This window comes from Rattus norvegicus, chromosome 5, assembly GCF_036323735.1.
Source record: "Rattus norvegicus strain BN/NHsdMcwi chromosome 5, GRCr8, whole genome shotgun sequence".
NCBI classification, from domain to species: Eukaryota; Metazoa; Chordata; class Mammalia; order Rodentia; family Muridae; genus Rattus; species Rattus norvegicus.
Genome location: NC_086023.1, coordinates 40,030,429 through 40,053,579, shown reverse-complemented (window position 1 = coordinate 40,053,579; position 23,151 = coordinate 40,030,429).

The window sequence follows — 23,151 nt, the reverse complement described above, 5'->3', positions numbered from 1 at the left end:
TGGTGTTCCAGGTCTAATTTTGTTCATGCTAGACAAGCATTCTACAACTGAGTTTTATCTCCAGCATGAGCTAGGGTTTCCTTTTATATCTCTAACATGAGATAGGATTTCATTGTATTTCACGTTACTGGTCTTGAAACAGGCTTCCAGACCTTAGCACAACTGACACCATGAAAAAAGAACCACTTAGACCATAAAACTCAGCACCACTTGCCAAAATAAAAACAAAGACCTACTCCGTAGTATAAATGTACTAACCCTGCTTTTTTGCTTCTATGATTCCACATCTGGCTAATTGTTCCTAATATTCTTGTTAATTGAAGTACGCCAACCCAGAATATGTTTTTGTGCTTAAAAGTTCTGTAGTACCCAACTGGCGTGCAAAATCAGTCAGGTGGTGCTGGCTTCTCATTTCCACCTCAGCCCTAGGGCCTCAGTGAGACTTCCTAGTAGGATCTGTCAAAAATGGCCCCACTTGACATCACCTCAGCCCGCAGCTGTCATAGGAGCTGTCCAAGGTGGCCGGAGCATCTCCTTAACCTCCTCAGAGCGAGCGGCTCCTCAGGAGCTGTCCACGGTGGCAACATCTTTCCTGCTGTCATGAGGAGCTGTCCATAACTTTTTTCCTGTCTCAGCTGTAGCCTTGGTGAAATACACTGCACAGTTGTCCCACAGGAGTTGTCCACAGTGGCATCTCCTCCTCTCCAGCCTCTGTGAGCAGTCTATAGAGATGGCGCCTCAGCCAAAGCTTGTGACCAGCAAGGACTTCCTATCCTAACCCATGAGCCCAATGCAGGGAAAAGGGGGTGAAAAAACCACTAATCCTTGAGCAGGGAAAACCTACCAGTCTCAGAGCTTCCCACAACCCCCATACTAATCCCTGAATGGAAAAACTCATCAATCCCGGAACTCTTCAAGCTCAGGACTTGAAATTCCACCAATCCTCAATCTGGAAATCTCTGCCCTGAAAAACTCCACCCCCTTAAGAAATCCTATATAAGCTCTGCCCTTTGTCCAATTCCCTGCTGTCTGCTTCAGAGAGAAGAGGCAGCCATCCATGGATTCGTCCCTCCACATCTTGAACCCTCCAACAAATCTCTTTTGTGATATTTGCTGCCTGGTGTGACTCTCTTGTCAAAAGAGGCCAGAAAGAGAAGAGGCAATGAAGAGAAGAAGAGAAAAACAGAGAAATGGAGCAAGGCTGAGGCACCTGAGTTCCTCAGCTCAGCTGGGGATTCCTTCCCCAGGGAGCTGCAATGTCTCCGCTGAGGAGGCTTCCTCTTAGAGCTGTGTAGTTCCTGGGCTTTCATGTCTCAGAATGCCCTTCCATTGGGATACCTTTTCCCTTCAGAGCTGCATGGCTCCTGGGTTTCTGAGTCCCAGGATACCCTTCCATCTGAGCAAAAATACTTAAAGTTCACCCTGAGAGAGGCTTGAGGCTACATTAGAATCCCATTATAGTTTCCAGCCAGCTAATGAGGACTTTCTACTGGCTTAAACCCGTATCCCAAGTAGTCTCCTCTGTTGGATACCCTACAAAATTTCTGGAGGTTCCACTGACATTCCTAGAGGCTGGACCTCAAGACAGTGGGAGTTTTGGAGTCTTTGGTGAGGAAGCGTTCAGTGGTCAAGGGGCTCCTAGGGGATGTGCAACCTGGAAAGTTAGTTCCAGGGCCCCAGGAATTCCTTATTGCCTCCTGCTTGGGAGTAGTCCAACACCTCCACCCCCAAAGGGAACAAACTAGAAAGTTCTCTGGTCTGTCACCTCTGGAGGTAAGTCTGTTTAAGGTATCTTTTGTTTAGGAGAGGTCAGTCTTGTCCTCTGATCCAGTGTTGGGGATCTATGTGAGAGATCATTGACTCGTCTGTTCAGGTGTATGAATATGTGCTGGTTGTCTTTACTGAGTGCCTTTCTGTTTTTGTTAGTTCCGCAGTTGAGTGCAGAAACAAACCTAGAATGAAACGTGGGTGAGCCATCCTGGGACTGCAGCCACCCACTGCTGCCTCTGAGACTCCTTCCTCTAGACTCACAGGCAGCAGGGCACTGTGCCTCCCTCTGGCATAACTGGGGCTGCAGCTGGTGGCTGCTGCTGTTGCTATGGTGACATGATGTTGAGGGTAATGTTGAGCGGGACCTGCCTTGACCCAGAGCAGTGTTTTTCTGATGAGGATGAATATGATGTCTCTTTTCCACACAGGGAAATTCCAGACCCTCTGTGAAATCAATTGGCCCTCTTTTGGAGTCCGGTGCCCAGTGATGGTTCAGGCTGTCTGGAACATGAAACCTCTGCCAACACAGCCAGTTCCCTGTAGTGACTGTCTCTGGTACAAGACCCACCCTGTCTTGAGACATATGTTTTCTTGTTGAGGTTAAGGATCCTTTTGGCTCTGCCCGGTCTCCCAGAGAAATCCAAAACCTATTCTCTCAGTCGGACTAGTGGAAATTGGCCTTCTCCCTCCCCACTTCCTGAGTGTTTGATTGTTTGGTCACTTGACTCTCTGCTTAGGGTCAGTTCCCTGTGGAGACTCGGAGGGACCTGGGCTTTCCTCTGGAGGCCACATGCCACCTAAGCAGACTGCAGTAAAGGAGAGAGAGATAGTTCCCTAAGCTGTGTGCTTCCTAATTCCCCCACCTGCCCCGCTTTAAGCGGCCTGTTGTTGTATTCTAGGGGAGGGGGAAAGTTCCCCCAGTCCTTGTCCTTTTTTTTTCATAGCATATGTCTTCCTTTCAACTAATGATCTGTATAATGGGAAAACTCAGGACTATTCTTTGAGTATAGTAGAGAAATCACCCCCAGAGTCAGGCAGGGGAATCACTGACAGACAGCATAGCCTGCATGGAGCAGATTTCCCCTTTTGTCTAATACTGACCAAGGTAAGGAGATGTTAAACAATTTTACCAGCTTTGCTACATTTTATTCCTTTAAAAAAAGGATTTAAAACAGCTGCTTAAATGGTACTGCTTTTGTTACACAGCTGGCCTCGGATATTAGAAAAAATTAGGAAGATGGACTCAGCTCCCACAGGGCCCCACCCTGGCTGCTGCCGCCCCTACAGCTGTGGCTGCTGCATCCTTAGCTCTGCTCGGCTTCAGGGCCTGCATCCTCCAGCCTCTGTCCGCACGTCAGATCCCTGCTTTGCTTTAAAATAACCGACACGGTCCAGTCCATCAGAACTAATCTAACGTACAGGAAAAGGAGACAGTTTTGTTCAAAATTAAACGAGTTATGCTGGGGCCTCAGTTGTTACCTTCAACACAGAGGGAGTTAACCTAGGTGCTCGACTGAGGGAAAGCCATTAGTGTAGACGTGGTATGCATTTGTCCTGGCCCATGCCTATGGGGTCCTCTATAGAGAGAGGGAGGGCTCCTCACCTCAGCCAGAAAGGAATTAAAAATGTGAATCCCCAGAGGCCTAATGGAACGGGTAGACTAGGCTACCCAGAAGGCATTCCTAGAACCAGGTCTCTCCAGGTCTTGGTTACCCTACCTGGACCTGAATTGTTCCAGATCCCAATCTACATAAAGAAACCATGTGAACAGAGAGGAAAGACGCCAAACAGGAGACACATGTGTGACGTTCTTGCCAGACAAGAGGACATCCTAGCATTATCAGAAGACCGATGGCTATTGCACTCCGTCTGAGGACACATAAAGCTGCTGACTTACTCAAACCCAGATATTATTTCTAGATCTGGGTTGTTTCTCTCTCTGGGGTCTGACAATGACCCAGACTTCAACAACCCAAGTTTGCCTAAATCTGACAATGATCCTAAATTATGAATAACAAGGACGTTGTACCTGTAGACCATGATGCTCAGGACAGAATGTAAGAAGGGGGTTGGTGGTGGGGAGCCCACAAACATCCTGAAAACATGTCCTTCAGACTAGCAAAAATTGAGCCAACCTTCTGCTTTCCGCCTTCCTAAGGGCCAAATGCACCATATATTGAAAATTTGATAAGACGAAAAATCGTTAACCATTCTCTCCTCAAGTTCATGCAGGCCCACAACAGACCCAGATGGCTGCTCATCAGAAGGTCTGAGGGGCTGCATCGTTGCCTCGGTTGGAGCCTGGTGACCTTATATGGGTAAAGAGAGTTCTAACCTGAAACAGCAATGAAGCTCACTGATGTCACTTGGTGGACCCACCCACCACACTCAGCTGAAGAAGGCAACAGAAGATAATGACATGATTTGTCACGGGTTCTCCGGCCCCCTAGAGAAAAGAGTGGCATATGCTCTATAATTATGGATTTTGCCTTCTTTATTTTGTCTGCCTATGTGACTCCATAATCTAGGATCTTGGGTATGAGAATTAAGAAGGATGGGAACCAGGGAGCTCATAGCCACTCTATTCACTGAGACCCCACCCACCCTTCACTTAGATTTCTGTAAAATATTTCATTCTGGGACTACTGGAGGATGGATGTTCACTCCTGGGGGATGGGGGGGATCCATGCCCTGGGAGCTGTGGGTTCACAGGCGAAGAGGCTCTGATCTATCCAGTACTATACCTTCTCTGCTGACGTCTCCTTGAGCTGCCAGAAATCAGGCAAATACCATTGGGCTCCAAAGGGTTACCAAACCTAATCCAACTGGGGCATACTGATCCCTTCTTAGTATTTGCCTGTGAATGCTGGCAATGGCAATAGGTTAGGCCCTGGCAGGAAGCCAACATTCCTTATTACACAACCAGTAGAACCTGAGGAGTCAGGTTATACCTAAATGGTCCAGATCCAGGCAGTTAATTCACTACATAAAAGAAACCTGCACCAGAGTTATTGGCCCAAAACAACCCATCTTGATAACTCCAGAATAAGAGATCTTCAAGACAGTCCCCAAACTCCAATTTCTCCAGGAATTTCTTTGGCAACCTCAGATAAGGGTTCAGGAGGCAGCGGAACCCAGCCCCTCAGTGTCTGGGATGACAGAAAGAATGTATCTGTTCCTTAACCATATAGATCAGGAATGCTGATTGTGCCTGGACCTCAAACCCCCACATTATGCTGGGATTGGAACTACTCAAACAACAAGCTCTACTCCCAGCCCTCACAATTGTAAATGGGACCAACATAAGCTCACCCTGGAGGACTGTTAGGGTTTCTGTTGCTGCAATGAAAGACCATGACTGAAATGCAAGTTGGGGAGGAAAGGGTTTATTTAGATTACACATCCACATCGCTGTTCATTATCGAAGAAAGTCAGGACAAGAACTCAAACAAGGCAGGGGCTTAAAGACAGGAAGTGATGCAGAGGCCATGGAAGGGTGCTGCCTACTGGCTTGCTTTCCCTGGCTTGCCCAGCCTGCTTTCTTATAGACCCAAGACCACTAACCTAGAGATAAAACCATGCACAATGGACTGCACCCTCCACCGTCCATCACTGATTAAGAAAATGCACTACAGTCAGATCTTATGGAAGCATTTTGTCAACTGGGGTTCTCTCTTTTCAGACATCTAGTTTGCGTGGCAAGCTGACATAAGACTAGCCAGCACAAGGACCTCCTAGGGAAGTGTACCTGCTTAATGACACCAAGAGAACCCCAAGACAGTTCCTCCATGCATAATCTTGTAGCCATGCACAGCTGGTTGATTCCAGAAATGGCAAGAGAATGTATTCCCTGGCCCCAAAGTCTAACTTATTTGCAAGCAGTAATAGCTTAACTAACGGTGCATCTTCTGAATAGTTTACTGTGCAGGAGACCCCAGTCCTTTGTAAGTTTATGCATGTTGTACCACAGGTGTTCATCTAAGAATGAAAAAGAGGCAGGGTCTAGATCCTGGGCTTTCCTGTGTGAGATGAGCCATCACCCTGTTTATTCCTCTATTGAGGGCAGGTGTTATAGACTCTGCTACAGTTGAAATTCAGCCCTAGTTATGGGGGATTAAAAACTAGAGGAACCTCAGTAGTCAAGTAGATGTAGACCGGGGCCATCTAGAAAATTCTGCTTCCCGTTTGGAAGTCCAGTTAGATGTCTTAGCTGAGGTCGTCATTCAGAATTGAAGAGACTGGTTCTCCTCTTTATGACACAAGGTGTTCTTCATATGGCCCTGGGGAAACTTGTTGCTTCTATGCCAACCAGTCAGGGAATAATCTTTAAAAACAGCCATAATTAAAAATAATCTTCTGAAAAGAAAAAAAGAGATGTCAGAAATTTAAAAATTGGTACCACTCTGCCCCCCTGGTTAGCTACTGCACGTAAGGCCATGACTGGGCCATCAATCCTCTTATTTCTAGCTCTCACTATAGGACTCTGCTTGCTCAACTGCCTACTTATCTATGTAGCGCAGTGAATAAACTCTGTTAAGCTACTAATGCTAAAAAGACAACAACCCCTCCCCCCCCAGATGAATCCATCATTTGATTCATACCCAAAGACCCAGTGGGGAATGTAAAACACCCAGACCTTAGCAGAACTGATACCATGGTGGAAATAGCATCTGGGCCATGAAACATATAGCTAGTACCATCTGCCAAAATTAAACCAAAGAGCTAAGCCATCATAGTCTATCGTTCTAGGAAAGTCTTTAAATATACTTCTTGCTTTTCTGCTTCTGTAGTTCTCCTTTTAAATAATTGTTCTGGAATAATTTCGACTCAGGTTATAAATTTTGTGCTTAAAAAGTCACCCTGAGAAAAGTTCTGGGCAACACTGGGATCCTAAACACTCCGTGCAGTCACCAACCAGCTAATAAAGACTTCCTACTGGCTGACACCTATGTCCAAGGAGACATTTCTGGTGAATACAGCACAACAGTGTCAGCTTTCTAGTCTCACGTAATGCTCCTGCCCACCTTCTAAGTGGTGCACATCCCTTGCCAAAGCCATTTGAGTTTCAGATAACTATGGAAAGTTTCACCTTGAGGTGCATCCTGGGTTCTGAGACGCTTGAATTGAATCACTTCTTGCTCTTACCTAGTGGTTAGGGAGAGAGTCAATTCCTCTGCTTTCCAACAGGAGGCGTGAGAGTACCAGGATGAAAAGCTAACATCGCTTCTCTCCTCTTCCCTCTAAAAGACTATACTAAGAAATGATGCCAGCCAAAGGGGCTTGCTTTGTGCATATTACTGGGGACACCTCTGCCACTTGGTTACAGTTATTTAATCTTAAGGGTTTCACATGTGAAATCTGTACTTTTTATCGTACAGATTGTACTTTTTATGATGCCCATCTTGAAAGCACTGAGCCAGATGAAATAGTCCAGACAAAAAAGGACAACCTTTGTATGATTGTATGTGTGTGTGATGTGGTATGATAAAATTTGTGGAGAATCACAGAAAATGCAAGGCGAGTGGGTGGCTATGGAATTGTTATTTGACAAATACGAAGTTTGTGCTCGGGGAATATGTAGTGCTGCTTGTACAATGGTCTGAATGTATTTAATGCTATACTTAACCGTGATCGAAGTGATAAGTAATTAAAAACCGGGAGAATGGACTACATTAAAGAGAGGATAGTGAAGGGTTTGATCCAAACACTGTGTGTGTATGTGTATATAAAAACATATATATGTATAATTATTAAATAAAATATTTAATAAAAATGACATTAGGAAAACATGGTGAGGTACAAAAGGGGAAGCTTGTTTTATGGCTTTGGACAAGTGCAGCTTTTCTGTGATTCAATTTCTTACAAAACAACAAGAACAAGGCTGATCTTTAGGGCCCTCTTTGGTGATTTGGTGATGATAAGGAAGAATACACTAGGGTTTGATTGTTTGAAATCTTTAGCACCCATTTCTTTAGCCTTTTGTGAATTATAGCTATCACCAAACGTCCTGCCATCACCAAATTTGAAATCCTTTGATCTTTTCTTAAAGATTTATTTATTTTATGTATATGAGTACACTGTCGCTGTCCTCAGACACACCAGAAGAGGGCATTAGATCCCATTGCAGATGGTTGTGAGCCACCATGTAGTTGCTGGGAATTGAACTCAGGACCTCTGGGAGAGCAGTCAGTGCTCTTAACTACCAAGCCATCTCTCCAGCCCTGAAATCCTTTGATCTTATGTCACTTTCTAGTTATCACCTTATTTTCTCAGTTCCCTTTACAGAGAAATCTCATATTAAAGATAATCAAGAGTCACTGTCTCCTGTTTGTCATACCCAACACTCCTGTGAGAAACTGGACCAACGAGACAGATGAATACCAAGTTACTTCTGTGAGGTCAACCTCTAAGCATCCATGCATGGCCTTTCAGTGGTGCTTCAGATTTTTTTCTTACACTTTCTAGAAACTTCATTTATCTACATATTGTAGGATAGTAGTTGTTGTTGTACCTTACTGGGTTCTCTTTCCGTCCTCTTTCCTGATTCCTCTCACCTCTTTGATTTCTAAGATTTGAAGTCACCAAGGCATTATGCCTTGGATCATCCATCTCAAATAGTCTTATTTCTTTAATTTTATCATTTGCTATAATGGGGTTCAATAATAATTTATAATTATGAATTGGTAATTTGTATTTCTAGCCTAATTTCTAGAATTTTGAATTTGCACGTTCAAATGTAAATATTTAAATGTGTATATTTCAATCTTCTAACCTTTTCTCCATTTGAATATCTAAATAGTTCTCAAATATAATACGAACTTTTGCTTTCCATCTAGAATTTTCTGCTTTATCAACCTTTTTCATCTTCGTCTACTGAAAAGTCATGTTTAACAATTTGCTAATGCCAAAAATCCAGTTGTCATTTTTGAGTCCTCTTACATCTGAGCTCCATCCACTAGGACATCTTGGAGTGTCTATTTTAGAAACAGTTTTATAAATCTTTCTTTTTTAAAAACTATTTCCTCTTCTTTTCCAGAATTATTTATTTTATGTATATGAGTACACTGTAACTATCTTCAGACGCACCAGAAGAGGGCCTCATCCCATTACAGATGGTTGTGAGCCACCATGTGGTTGCTGGGAATTGAACTCAGGACTTCTGGAAGAGCAGCCAGTGCTCTTAACCACTAAGCCATCTCTCCAGCCCATAAATCTTTCTCTTTTCACCACCATCATCACCACCACCATCACCACCACCATCACCACCACCATCACCACCACCACCACCACCACCACCACCACCACCACCACCACCACCACCACCATGTTGTGTCCCTTTTGGATATTATTGTAGATTTCCAGCAAATGTGCCTCCATACTTGTCCTCATTATCTTATTATCTATACTGTAGCCAACACAAGCTTTCTCACACAAAATTACCACACCTCTGTTCAAATCCAGATGATTTCCATCAGAAGAAGATCTGAGTCTTTAATATAATTCAAATGAACCTCCACAAGTACATCTCATTGTTTCCTCTCTGCTATCATCTCTTGTCCTTCGCCCCCACCTCAATTCTCTGTTCACACACTTTGTCCTCCTTGGTGTACTTCTATCTCAGGGCATGCCTCAGTTAGGGTTTCTGTTGCTGTGACAAAACATCAAGACCAAAAGCAAGTCGGGGAGGACTTCATTTGGCTTACACTTCCTATTTGCTGATCATCTTTGAGGGAGTCAGGACAGGAAATCAAACACAGCAGGAATCTGGAGGCAAAGCTGATGCAGAGTCCATGAAGGAATATTGCTTACTCCACCTGCTTTCTTATAGAACCCAAGACCACTAGCCTGGGGGTGGCACCACCCACAATGGGCTGGGCCCTCCTCCATCAATCACTAACTAAGAAAATGCCTTATATTACAGGCATGTATACAACCCACTCTTAGAGAGGTATTCTCTTAATGGATGCTATCTCTTTTCAAATGACTAGCTTGTCATGAAACTATCCGGCACAATTCATGTACACAAACCCATTTTATATAACTGTCTCCCTCACTTCTTTCTAGTTGTATATCACATGTCAGAGGACTTTTAAAATTATTCCATATAAAACCCACCTTCCTCAGTATTGACCATGCTTTATTCTGCTTCTTAGGGCCTTATTACTTGAAGGAGCTCACACACGTTGGTGAATGCCTTTAATAACAGCACTAGGAGGTAGAGGCAGGCAGAATTCCATGAGTTCTAGGCCAGACATGGTGAGTTCCGGACAGTCAGCGCAGCACAGTGAGACCCTGTATTAAACTGTCCCCAACAAAAGAAGAAAACCATCCAACCAAACAACCAAAGCTACCATTTGAAATACTGCTTCTTAAAGGTGAATCTGCTGTAGGATTGGTTAATTCAATGGTTCAGAATGGTCCAATCACAAATATTTGGCCACTTCAACATGTTGATATTCATCCTTTATGATGATTGATGCTATTTCAAAATCATCTTTTCATAGAACATTCAAAGGAAGAAAATAATGGGTAGCTCTTTGAAAGCTTGTCTGATGGTTCTAGCAGGGAGCAGAGCTACTTATGTACCCTTTTGGAGAACATTTGGTTCTCCTCTGTCTGGGAAGATTATCTTTCTTTAAATACAGAGTATCTCCTGGGTCTCCTTTTCAAAAATAAGGGGAAACACTCACTGGACCTATTCCCAAATGCTTGTTCTCCTGGTTTTAGGGCCAGACAGGGACTACTGTACTCATGAACAAGATGAAAAGAACTGTCATTTCTGACTTAAGGTAATCAAGACTCACTTACTGGGCCCTGGGGTAATTTAGCGTTTCCCAGAGCTCTCCTTTTAGGTGATCTTTTTGAGGGGATGTAAACTTAATATTTTTCTCCAAGCAGGGGTGGTGCCAGCAATCCAAAAAACAACACATACAAGTTTATCTGGATGAGGGAAATGAGTTTAATGGGTGGTTATTTACAGGGTAGACAACTACAAACAGCTGTGTTTTTCCAAGTGGCCAGTTTCAACCTTACCGAGCTCCTGGCTTTCTTTTTGTTGTTGTTTGGGTTTTATAAGTTGTTGTTTTGTATCTAGAACCCTGTAATATGGTGTAGGCAGTAAGCTAGATGAACCCAGTCTTGACTTTGATTTGGAAGCAGTGTTAAAAAGCAGGCGGTGTGTGGATCCGTTTTTTTTTTTTTTTTTTTTTTTTTTTTTTTTTTTTTTTTTTTTTTTTTTTTGGTGAGGGCGGCCACAAAAAGGACAAACTCCTCAGGCATCCATGCTTGTAGTTAGTGGAAAAATTAGAAATTAGTAGGGTCCGTAGCCAGTGGAGCTGTTCTGAGGCGTAACCTCATTCTCTCTGCAGTGTACTTGTGTACCGGGTTTTCTTTCTTGTGAGGACACCGGTCTTTTTTTATTACAGCCTTCCCCAATCACATCACTCTAGCTTGGATCTTTAAAAATGATCTTATTTTCAAATAAGGCCATAGTCTAAGCTACTAATGAATAAGTATTTCAACATACGAACTTTCAGGGACATAATTGTAGGCTTCTAAACAAGACTCCAAAATGCAAATATTATTAATATGTATAGAATAATGTTATAGACTTTTTCACTATTATACAAAAAAATTAATGTAGGCTACTTAAAATTGACTTAATTTTCTTAAGTATCTTTGGTGGTTCTTATTCCAACAGCAAAAGGAATGGAGAGTTTTATTCAGAGTCATGAAGAAAGCTGTCTGGTTTTGGACATCATGCCTGTGGTAAGTACCTTTATGGTTGTGTATATTTGGCATAATCTATTTTGCTTATGGGCTCTATAACTCAGCACATTCTTTTTGGTTCATCACTTGTTTGGCTTCTTAAAAGTCTGTGAAACCAAAGAGCCAGAGCCTGCTATTGTCAAAACACACACACACACACACACACACACACAGACACAGATACACACACAGACACAGACACACACACAGACACACAGACACACACAGACACAGACACACACACAGGCACAGATACACACACAGACACACACACAGACACAGAGACACACACACAGATGCACACAGACACAGACACACAGACACAGACACACACACAGACACACACACAGAGACAGACACACAGACACACAGACACAGACACACAGACACACACAGACACAGACACACACACAGACACAGACACACACAGACACACACACACAGAGACAGACACACAGACACAGACACACAGACACACACAGACACACAGACACACACAGACACAGACACACACACAGACACAGACACACACAGGAACACACACAGACACAGACACACACAGGAACACACACAGACACAGACACACACACAGGCACACCACACCTCATCTCTCTTGTTCTTTACTGTTTTTACCTTTTTAAATCTTACTTTGAAATATTCTGATGGCTCAGTGGTTAAAAGCACTGACTAATCTCCTAGAGGAACCCGGTTTGATTCCTAGCACAAACATACATGCAGGGGAAACACATATATTTTTAAATAGTATTTTAATTTTCAAAAGTTCCAACACTGTTGGGTTAACTTTTCTTGGGGGAGGCATGAGAAGTGTCTATTGATCCCAGGTAAAGCACTAACAAAAAAACTAAAATACAATTCCACCAAAGTTCGATCGGATGAGCCAATGAGTTTGTTGGGCTTACTTACAGAATACAGCAGAGGAGTTACTTATAAGGGTATGAATGATCCTAAAACAGCTGTATTTTTTATTGGATATTTTTATTTACATTTCAAATGTTATTCTCTTTCCCAGTTTCCTGACCATAAGCCCCCCATCCCATCCTCCTCCCCTTCTTCTATACGGGTGTTCCCCTCCCCAACCACCCTCCTTCCCACCCCCTGACATTCCCCTGCACTGGGGGTCCAGCCTTGGCAGGACCAAGGGCTTCTCCTCCCATTGGTGCCCAACAAGGCCATCCTCTGCTACATATGCAGCTGGAGCCGTGGGTCTGTCCATGTGTACTCTTTGGGTAGTGGTTTAGTCCCTGGGAGCTCTGGTTGGTTGGTATTGTTGTTCTTCTGGGGTTGCAAACCCCTTCAGCTCTTTCAATTCTTTCTCTAATTCCTCCAATAGGGACCCCATTCTCAGTTCAGTGGTTGGCTACTAGCATTTGCCTCTGTATTTGTCATGCTCTGGCTGTGTCTCTCAGGAGACAGCTATATCAGGCTCCTGTCAGCATGCACTTCTTAGCTTCATCAATCTTATCTAGTTTTAGTGGATGTATATAGATGGGCTGTATACCCATGTGGGGTAGGCTCTGAATGGCCATTCCTTCAGTCTCTGCTCCAAACTTTGCTTCCATATCCCCTCCTATGAATATTTTTATTCCCCCTTTTAAGAAGAACTGAATCATACACATTTTTGTCGTCCTTCTTCTTGAGCTTCAAAACAGCTGTATTCTTGCAAAGTCCTAGTCTAGTGTGAATGAAGGCCTCATGGAGGCTGCATCATGAACCCCGTCTTCCAGTTAACTTTTAACTCCCTATATCCTCTAGGAAGATCTTTTGAGGTGGAGGATTGTTAGTGAATATACTTTAAACCCATTATATCATTGATTTCTCTAAACCTGTTCCCCTTGCCCTTGCAATTTATCTGTGAAAACTAGCCAAGTCACATGTACAGCATATGGTCTATGTCCTAGTTGGAGTTTCTATTGCTGTGAGGAAACACCCTGACCAAAATCAGGTTGAGGAGGAAAAGGTTTATTTGGCTTGGACTTCCATATTGTAGTACAACAATGAAGAAAGCCAGGAAAGGAACTCAAACAGGGCAGGAACAAGAAGGCAGGAACTGATGCAGAGGCCATGGAAGGGTGGTGATTACTGACTTGCTCCTTATGGCTTTCTCATCCTGGTTTCTTCTAGAACCTGGGACCACCAGGCCAGGGATGGTCCCAACCACAGGGGCTGGGACCTCCTTCAACAATTACTAATTAAGAAAATACCCTACAGCTGGATCTTATGGAGGCATTTTCTCAGTTGAGATTCCCTCCTCTCTGATGACTCTAGCCTATGTCAAGTTGACACAATACTAGCCTAGCCAGGACAGACTCATAGTGTCATATTTTATTTTAATTTTTATTAAAATTTTTTTGTTTTTTTTAATTGAATGTCCAAGTGAACTTGTTTCCCTAGTTTGTTTCTTCTTTGTATTAATTTCTTTGTTTGCCTGCTTTCCTACTTGAACAAGACTATCCCAAAGGCAGCGCTATATGCCTCTACTCAGATACACAGATAATATAGTTGGTTTGCTTTCTGACACTAGCCATCATTCATGATAACTGACTTATTCTCAGATTCTTTCTTAGTTTACTATGTGACTTGTATCAAGAAAATCTTCCACCTGTCAACTATTTCTCACCCTGAGACACATATTCCTGTATCTCTCATGGCTGTTCAACTGTCATCAGAAGTTCTGTTCCATTCAGCTTATCACATAAAATTCCCAGCCTAACAGAATGATACCTTATCATAGGATCCAGGACATTGTAATGCATATAGCATCATAAAATGTTAATAACATTTTTGAGCACATCCTATGTCCTGAGTTCCAGAACAGATATTTGTATGTCTCTATTTTTTTTTTATATTTTACACGAAGAAATGGAAGAACAGACTTTATCAAGACTATATGATTATTGTTATCAAGACAGATTCTAGAGCTCACTTCCTCACCCACTGGAACAGCCTGTGATGTCCTAGTTAGGGTTGCTGTTACTCTAATGAAATAACATGACCAAAGGCAACTTGGAGAGGAAAGGGTTTATCTCATTCACAGTTCCATATAGCACTTCATCACCAAAGGCAGTGGGGGCAAGAAATCCAGCAGGGCAGGAACCTGGAGGCAGAAGTCGATGCAGAGACCATGTAGGAGGGCTGTTTGCTACCTTGCTCCCCATGGCTTGCTCAGCCTGCTTTGTTGTAGAACCCAAGACTATCAGCCCAAGAGTGGCTGGCTCCTCCCACAATAAGCTTGTCCCTCCCACGTCAACCACTAATGTAAAAAAAAAAAATGTCCTACATGCTTGCCTGCAGCCTTATCAAGGTATTTTCTCAACTTAGGCTCCATTCTATCTGATGGTCAAGTTGACATAAAACTAGCCAGCACAAATGACATACCAGTTTCCCCAGACAATGCTCATCAATCACACTTCCTAAATGCAAAGTACTTTGGGGTTATCTTCCTGGACTTTGGATTCAGGACAGTATGGAAGGGAACTTCTATTTACTGAATGAATCTAAGTAAGTTGCTTAACGTCTCTGAACATCTTCCATTGGTTAGAGAATAAAATATATTTCACCATATTTTTACGATTAAGTGTAATAGCCTATTTTGTAATGAACAGTTTTAAAGTTAAAAAATCTGTATTTGCATAATAATTAAAGCAAATAACCCAAGTGAAGACATGGGGGAGGGACTTGAACAGTTTATTTGTACCCAGAAGGTATACACAGTTAGAAAGATACAAAAATGTACGAAAGGATGAGCATTGGTCATTTAATCATATGGGGAAGGAAATCAAAACTACTATGAGACGCCACTTCATTCCTACTTAGATGCCTGCAATGAAAAAGACAGACAACAGAAGATGTCAGAAAGGATAGAGAGAAACTGGATCCTTCATCTGCTGCTGCTGTGAAGGTAAAATGGCTTGGGAGGCAGAGACAGGAGAATCTCTGTGAGTTTGAGGCCAGCCTGTGCTAGATACATAGCAAGCTCCAGCACAGCGAGGACTGCATAGAGAAATCCAGTCTTAAAACAAACAAACAAACAAACAAACAAACAAACAGAGTTGTTATATGGTCCAGCATTTCTACTCTTAAATATGCAAACAAAAGAAGTGAAAATACTTATGCACGGAGGTGGCTCATTGAATAAAACACCCTGAAAGAGTGATGACTGGTGTTTAGATCACAGCCAGCTAGGTAGACAAGGCAGCCTCCTGTTATCTCACCGTTCAGGAGGCAGAGACAGGGCATTCCAGGACCAAGTTACATAGCCTGACAAGTTGGAATTGGTGAGTTCTGGTTCAGTGAGAAATCTTGCCTCAATAAATAAAGTAGAGAGAGATTGAGGAAGGCATCCAATGTTGACTTTGGGTCTATACACATGCAACTATATATGAACATACATAAATACATGCACATACAACACACCAAAACACACAAACACACGCGGGATTGTATAAAAATGTTAAAGGCAACATTATTCAAAATAATCAAGAAATAGAAACAGTTCAAAGGCTTGTCAATTGAAGAATGGATGAGTGAAATGTGATGAATCTACATAATGGAATATTGTATTACTCATGCATAAGAAAAAAATGATACTGCAACTTTGGCAGATTCTGTTCTAGTTTTAATGTGTCTCCTAAAGTTCACACATTGGAAACAATCCTCAAAGTTATATGCTAATGATATTTGGAGATGAGGCTTTTCATACATATTTAAGATTAGGTGAGGCCCTACCAGAGGAGAAAGGTAAGCTCTAAACCAGCTACAAACCCTTTGATCTACACTAGAGACCTGCCTGTAAGATATGCCAGTGCAATAATAGCACAGAAGTTATGGCTGTAATCAACCAATATATGTTTGGATTTAAGGTTTAAGGCCCACTCCATGAGATGGAACCCAGGCCCAACACTGCTTAGGTGGTCCAAACCGTGAGACTAGATAGGCTAGGGACTAGGAGAAAACCAAACATTACTGTTCTACTAAAGGAATATAGCAATAAAAATGACTCCTAACAAAATTCTGCTATACTCATAGGTGCTATTCCTCAGTCACCATTTGAGAAGCTACCTTCTGTGGTAGATGGGAACACATACACACAAAGAGAAACCCACAACTGAACAGTGTGCAGAGAGGGAGAGACCTTGGAATGCTCATTATTAAATGGGATGTCTCTATCAAATCCACTCAAAGCTCAGGGATCTAAGTAGAAGAAGTGGTAGGATTATAAGAACCACAGGGGATGAATGTCTCCTATGAAACAGTGTCTTCCCAATACAGCAAGGCTGATATATACATAAACTCAGGGAGGCTATGGCAGCATACACAAGACCTGTGCAGGTTCAAGTCAGCCCTGAGAAAGGGAAATGACAAAAACCCCCATCCCTAATCCAGATGCCATCACAAAAGAAACCAATCACAAACGAACAACTACTTGTCTCCACTGTAGTCTCCTTGGCTGTTTAAACCACACTTAAGGGCAGGTCCCATGCCCAGCAGTAGATGCTCCACCAAAACCAAACCTGATAGTGATTTTGGATGCTTTTTTTCTTTTTCTTTTTCTATAATGCTTTCAATGGACTTTATTTTCCTTTACAGATTTTTTTGCTTATATATTATAACTTCTGATTTTATGTCTTCATGGGATTTTCAATACAAATAATTGGGTGAGGTCATGAGTGTAGGATCCTCACAATACAATTGCTAACTTTGCAAGAAGGAAAGAGACCCAGAGACCCAGGCTGACAAGCTTGTTTTGTTTCACAAGGTGATGTCCTGAACTTCTTTGAGATTCTGCAGAGCCCTCACATTATGCCAGATACAGTGAACTGGAACTTAGAGCCCTGAACTTCATTGCTTTCAGATTTTGAACCCCAAAGAATCTCTCTCTCTCTCTCCCTCTCCCTCTCCCTCTCCCTCTCCCTCTCCCTCTCCCTCTCCCTCTCCCTCTCCCTCTCCCTCTCTCTCTCTCTCTTCTCTCTCTCTCCCTCTCCCCCCCTCTCTCTCTCTTCTCTCTCTCTCTCTCCTCTCTCTCTCTCTCTCTCTCTCTCTCTCTCTCTCTCTCTCTCCCTCTCTCCCTCTCTCCCTCTCATAAAGATGCCACTCTTAAGTAGTCTGCTACAGCAACAGAAAGTGGACTAAAAGAAACTCTAAGAATATGATGCTAAAATGATATGTGATCATAAAAGAGCACATATTGTATAAGTGCATATACGTGAAACGCATACCGTTAGTGATAGAAAATACTAGATTGCTGCCTAGAGTAAGTTTTCTTGGAATTTGAAGTAAAAAGAAAAACTTTCTAAAAACAGGTAGTTGCAATGGTTGCACAAGCCTGTGGACATACTAAAAATCTTCATCTCAGTGGGTCAATTTATGATGTGGGAACTATATTTTAGGGGGTAGAAGTTTAGCTCTTTAGTAGAGCACATGTGACTCCCAAGGCTTGATTTCCAGTTTGCCCCCAATCATTGTATCTGCATAAAGCTATTTAGAAAGAAAAACACGTTTCTGTGTATTTGCCTAAAATTGATTTTTGTGATCTCATTTAAGTTTTAAGTCATGATTCCATCTACCTGAAAGATAACCCCGATGGGATCCACTACTCGGTAATGAATACATAACATTCAAGCACACCTTCAGGAACTAAGATGCCGCTTGCTTCTGGCTCTCAGGACGAGCATAGACAGCACAAGGAATGGAGCAGTGTGTGAGGCAAGCATGGGAGCAGCAGGGTACCGGTGCTAGATCCTAGCCGCGAGCTTGTTAATTGCTACTTGGGGATGGTGCTTACACAGCTGAGTTGGGCTGTCAGCAGTGGCCTGGCTGGAGGTTTCTGTTGCTCTGCTATCTCTATTGTAATGAGCATTATGAACTTCCATAATTCATAGTCTGCCTCAGCTCCTAGAAATATGTCTGTACAGCCAGCTTCCTCCCACTACGTACCACCTTCCCAAGAAGTTAGACAAAAACGGGTGATAAGTAGGATGAACATGATCAAAGTGAGCCCTGAGGAATATATAAAAGTTCCACCATGAAATCCATTACTCGGTACAATTAAATTATGACAATTAAAAGATGTAAAAGGGGCTTGGGAGATGCCATGAGCCTGACAACCTGACTTTGGTCCTGGGAAGCCATGTTAGGAGGAGTGAAATATAATAACATTTTAAAGGAATAAGGAGTCACATCCACAACAATAAAGAAAACAGAAAACCTGATTTCAAAAAGACCCACTTTCTACAGGATACAAACTTGTGTTCTGGAATCATGAGGTGGACGATTCTGGGGAGAAAGGAAGGTTTTTAGTTCTGCTGAGGATCCTAAAAGGGAAAATGTCCACTCACTCCTGTGAGTAGTAGCACAGCTTCCTACTACAGTCACTTCAGGGCTCGGGGATCCTGGATTTTGTGTGGTTAATGAGGTCCCTGGAATGGGGTCGAATGGGAATTTTGAATAGGATTTTATCACAGAAGCGATTGGTTACTGTTTTCTCTACAGCCTCACCTACCCTTGCCTTTTCTTGCACTCAAAAGGATGTGGTGAGAAGCCTTTTATTCTGTGCTCTGACACCTTGTCAGAGCCCTCAGTGTCTCGTCTCAGAGTCCTCTAAAAAACAAAAACAAAAACAAACAAACAAGCAACAGCAACAAACAAAAAGCAGGGCTTCCAGGTGGAGTCAAACTACCCAGAAAAAAAAAAAAAAAAAAGAAAGAAAGAAAATCTTGATAGCTCTGGAAAGTTTCACTCTTTTTAATGTTTACCTTATCTTTTAGGCTTCTCTGTTCCTCAGAGGCTGCCATTCCTCTCTGTTTAGAAAACTATCTCAGCTTCTGTTCCATGCCAGTTCCCAGCTTTTCAAAGGTTCTGTCACCGCAGCCCCAAGCCTCAGTGGGCAATTCTGGATTGAGATTTCCAGGTAGAGGATTTATTCAAAACTATGATTTGTATGCACATGGCCACTCACTGTGCATACATATGTTTAACATGCTCATCGGGAAACTTTTCCAGGATAATTTCATCACGGCCCTTTCAACACACAAAAGTTATTTTTGTTTCCTATGTGACTCCTTGCTCTCGGTTTCACGTATCGACCTGTGCATTTTTCTCTTAAGAGAGGCGATGTGCCTTGGGGTGCAGAAATGGCAGTAGAGATAAAAAAGAAAGGCAGGTTCTTCAGTGGAAAGAAAAAAGGAAGGGGGCGTTTGGGAGCCTCAACAACATCTTTATTTCGCCTTTTAACTCAGTCTTTCAGAGTTCGGATCCGCTCCCCCCACCACCCCCACCCCGCGCTCAATTATCTGAAGCGTCTTTTCTGGGAAGCCACCACCTTCACTAGCTGAACTGCAGCCCCATCCAGAGCTATTAGCCTGGCTCTCTGCCTTTCTTTCCTCAGTTTCTCCCCGCAATCTTTATAAATCTCCCTTGGAGGAGGAGCGTCCGAGCGGGTGGAAGTCTGAAGACAATGCAACCTGAGAATTTCTGTCAGTCTCTGCATATGCTCCTAAGTGCTTTAATCCCAATTAGGGGCGGCTGACACACGGTCCTATTCATTCCCATCAGCTCTTGAATACATTTGCCTAGAAATGAACTTCACAAATAGAGGCGCTCCTAAATGTGCCCAATAGCAAGGAAAATCGAATTGAGCGCGGGCTCCTCGGGCAGAGGCCGGCAGAGAAGCGTGAATGTGGAGGTGCCCCAAGACATTGCAATTCAGCAGCACGCTCGCTGACTTTTCTTTGCACCATGTCAACCGAAAGAACCAAGAAATAAGTTGGGGAACTCCGGTTAAAAGGCAACTCGAGAGGGACTCTGAATACTTTTATTGAGTCGTTTCCAATGCTAGACTTTAAAAAAAAAAAAAAAAGACCAAAGCAAACCAACAAAACAAAAACAAAACAAAAGGCACCACAAAACCCACCAGCGGCGTCCGGGCTGCGTCCTTGGCTACAAGTTTGAAGACTCTCGGCCGCCGCGCACCCACCGTCCACGCAATTAAGGGGGAAAAGGCCCCGGCGCGGGCGCGTCATCTGGTGGCGTTCCCAGAGCCCGGTCTCAGCCTTTCTATTCAGAGCCGGCCTTAATGTCCCACCCGCGCCTCGGGGGCAGAGCAGCTGGTCGGCTCTGACCTGGCCGCCGCCGACACCCGCAGGGGGCGCTTCCTGGGCTAGCGCCGGCCCGGAGGCGGCCGCCGAACCCGGCCTCCAGTCCGCGGCCTCCTGGCCTCTCCATCTCGGGTGGGGACTGGGCGGCGCCAGAGAGGCGACCTGGCCGTTCTTCGATGTCTCCCGGACCTACTCGGGGTAGCCGGCTCGGCTTTGCCAGGAGACCCGGAGGACCGAGGCCTTGGCCCGGCTCAGACTGGTCGCCCCAAGGGGCGCGCGCGGAGACTGAGCGCCGCGCTGGGTCCGGAAGGCCTAGGCTGGCTCGTTCCTCCCGGGCGGAGCCCCGCAGGTCGCGCGCGCCGCCACCGGAGCGGGACGCGCCCGGGGCTGGGCGGGGGCTGCAGGCTGGGCCGAGGCTCCGAGGGCGGCGTGGGCCCCGGCCCCCGCCGCTCGCCTTCCCCGACCGCGGCTGCTCTCTGAGCTGGAGCTTCTCAGGGCAACCTGTTACCGCCGCGGGAGCCAAGTGCGGTCCGCGCTGGGCAGGCTACGGGCCCGCCCCAAACCACGCTCTCCTTGCACCTCCCGTGTAGGAGGGATTTCGCTTTAACAGGGCCTCTAGACGCCCATTTTAAGTCGATAAAAAAGCCGAGTGGAATGTTTTGATTGAGTCTCAACATTGTCTTTGAATAAGGCTGAGACCATGTAATTAATGTGTCTTTTTAATAAGGGACAATACGGCCGTTCAAGCTATTTAATTTCATTTAATTTTCCATCCCATTTGCTGCACAGCCCGCTTTTACTTTTAACACCCAGCCTTTCACGGCCCATCTTGCTCCACTGGGCACATTAGATTGGTTTCACCCTTGCTTTTTAGGGGAGGAAAAATAAAAGAAAATGTGTTCCTTTTCTCCTTTGTGGACAATTTATTTCACTTGGGGAACTGCAACTCTGAGCCACAGGACAGAATAAAACTCGGCGAGCTGGTGTGAATGCCTCTGGCGCAGTCTCTTTCTTCTCGCGGAGCTGGGAACCAGTCACAATTGGCTATATTAATAAATAACTTTCCTCACAGTCGGCCTTTACATGGTCCTATTGATAAAATTGTTCGCGTGTCGTTCACGCTTTTTCACTGGTTAAGAAGGGTTAGGGAGGTGCCCAGAACCCAGGCACTGTGCTCTCCCCTTTCTCGCTCTCAGTGCGGGATAGTTAAACTAGGTGTCATCCGGAGTTGCCAGGCCAGAGGTTAGAGGGACATGTTCATGGCTTAAATTTATTGCCCTGGACTCATCGGAAAGGCTTCCTCAACCCCCGCTCCTACTCCCCTCCCCGGGTTTTGCCATTCATAGGCCCGGGATCAAAGGCTGTCTTCTATCTGTGGAGGATAGCCTTCTTCACCCTCAGAGAAGCAGTTGGAAGGTTAAGCGTGAAACTTAAAGGTTGTTCTCTTAGAAACTAGTTTCGGGCAAGGCCCTGTGTAGTCACAAAGGCACGGTTATTCAAGGCCCACCAAGAAGTTCTCTCCTGTCCTTCGCAGGTATATCTACATGGAGCGGACACTGGGTCTCTCTTCTTCAAGTCCCAGCATGGTCTTGTCTTGATTTGTTTAGACTTAAGACCTATGACCTGGCCTGCCTTTCCCATTGCTGTAAACAACGAATCTTGTGACTTTCATAATGCCACTGCTATGTACTTGCACTTCCCAACAAATTGGGGTGGATAGTAGAAAGGGAGGCAAGGGACTGTTTGCATCCACCAGTCGCACTTTACAGATCTGGAAACCGAGGCTCCAGGTAATTGATGAAAGCTGTCTTGGGTCTTGAGTTCATTTTTTCTGGTCCGGCCTATGGATGTGAGCACAGGTTACCAACAGAGAGCAGCTTCATAAGCTACTTTAAGGGCCCTCTTCGAACCTGTGGCAGAGATGTTACTTTGCTTCTCGACATCCATTAGCCAGAGCCACTCCAGATTCTAGCCGGATAACTGCATCTTCTTGGTCAAGGCCACAGGGAGGAAGCAGTGAGCGACATTCTACATTGTGTGAGCACGGATCAGGTGCGGGGTGGGAACAAGGTGGGAGTGAGGACACAGCAGCCCTGGAGCATCTGCAGGAGTTTCTTGGTGGTTCCAGTAATGGCAGGGTGGGATTTGGGGAAAAGTGACCAAGGTTGACCTAAACACACTCTGTGGCACTCCTTTCCCCGTTGAGAGACTGAGATGTTTTTGATGGTGGTGATTTGCTTTAAAAATAAGTAAAAATCCATCCTTTTTTGGTCTGGAGAAGTTAGTGTCAGGACTTTCTCCCCGTTTTCAACTTAAAAGCAAAACAAGGTTAGAATTGATGGGTTGCCGGTGGGAAGACTTGATTAATAACCCCGCAGGAGAACTTCCCCGTCTTCAACAACGCTGCAGCTCCATCCACAGAGCAGATCTCCTACGAAGCTCTTGGCTTTGTGGCCCCTTCCTACCCTTAGAGAAAGTGTGGACCCTGGGTGCTGCAGGG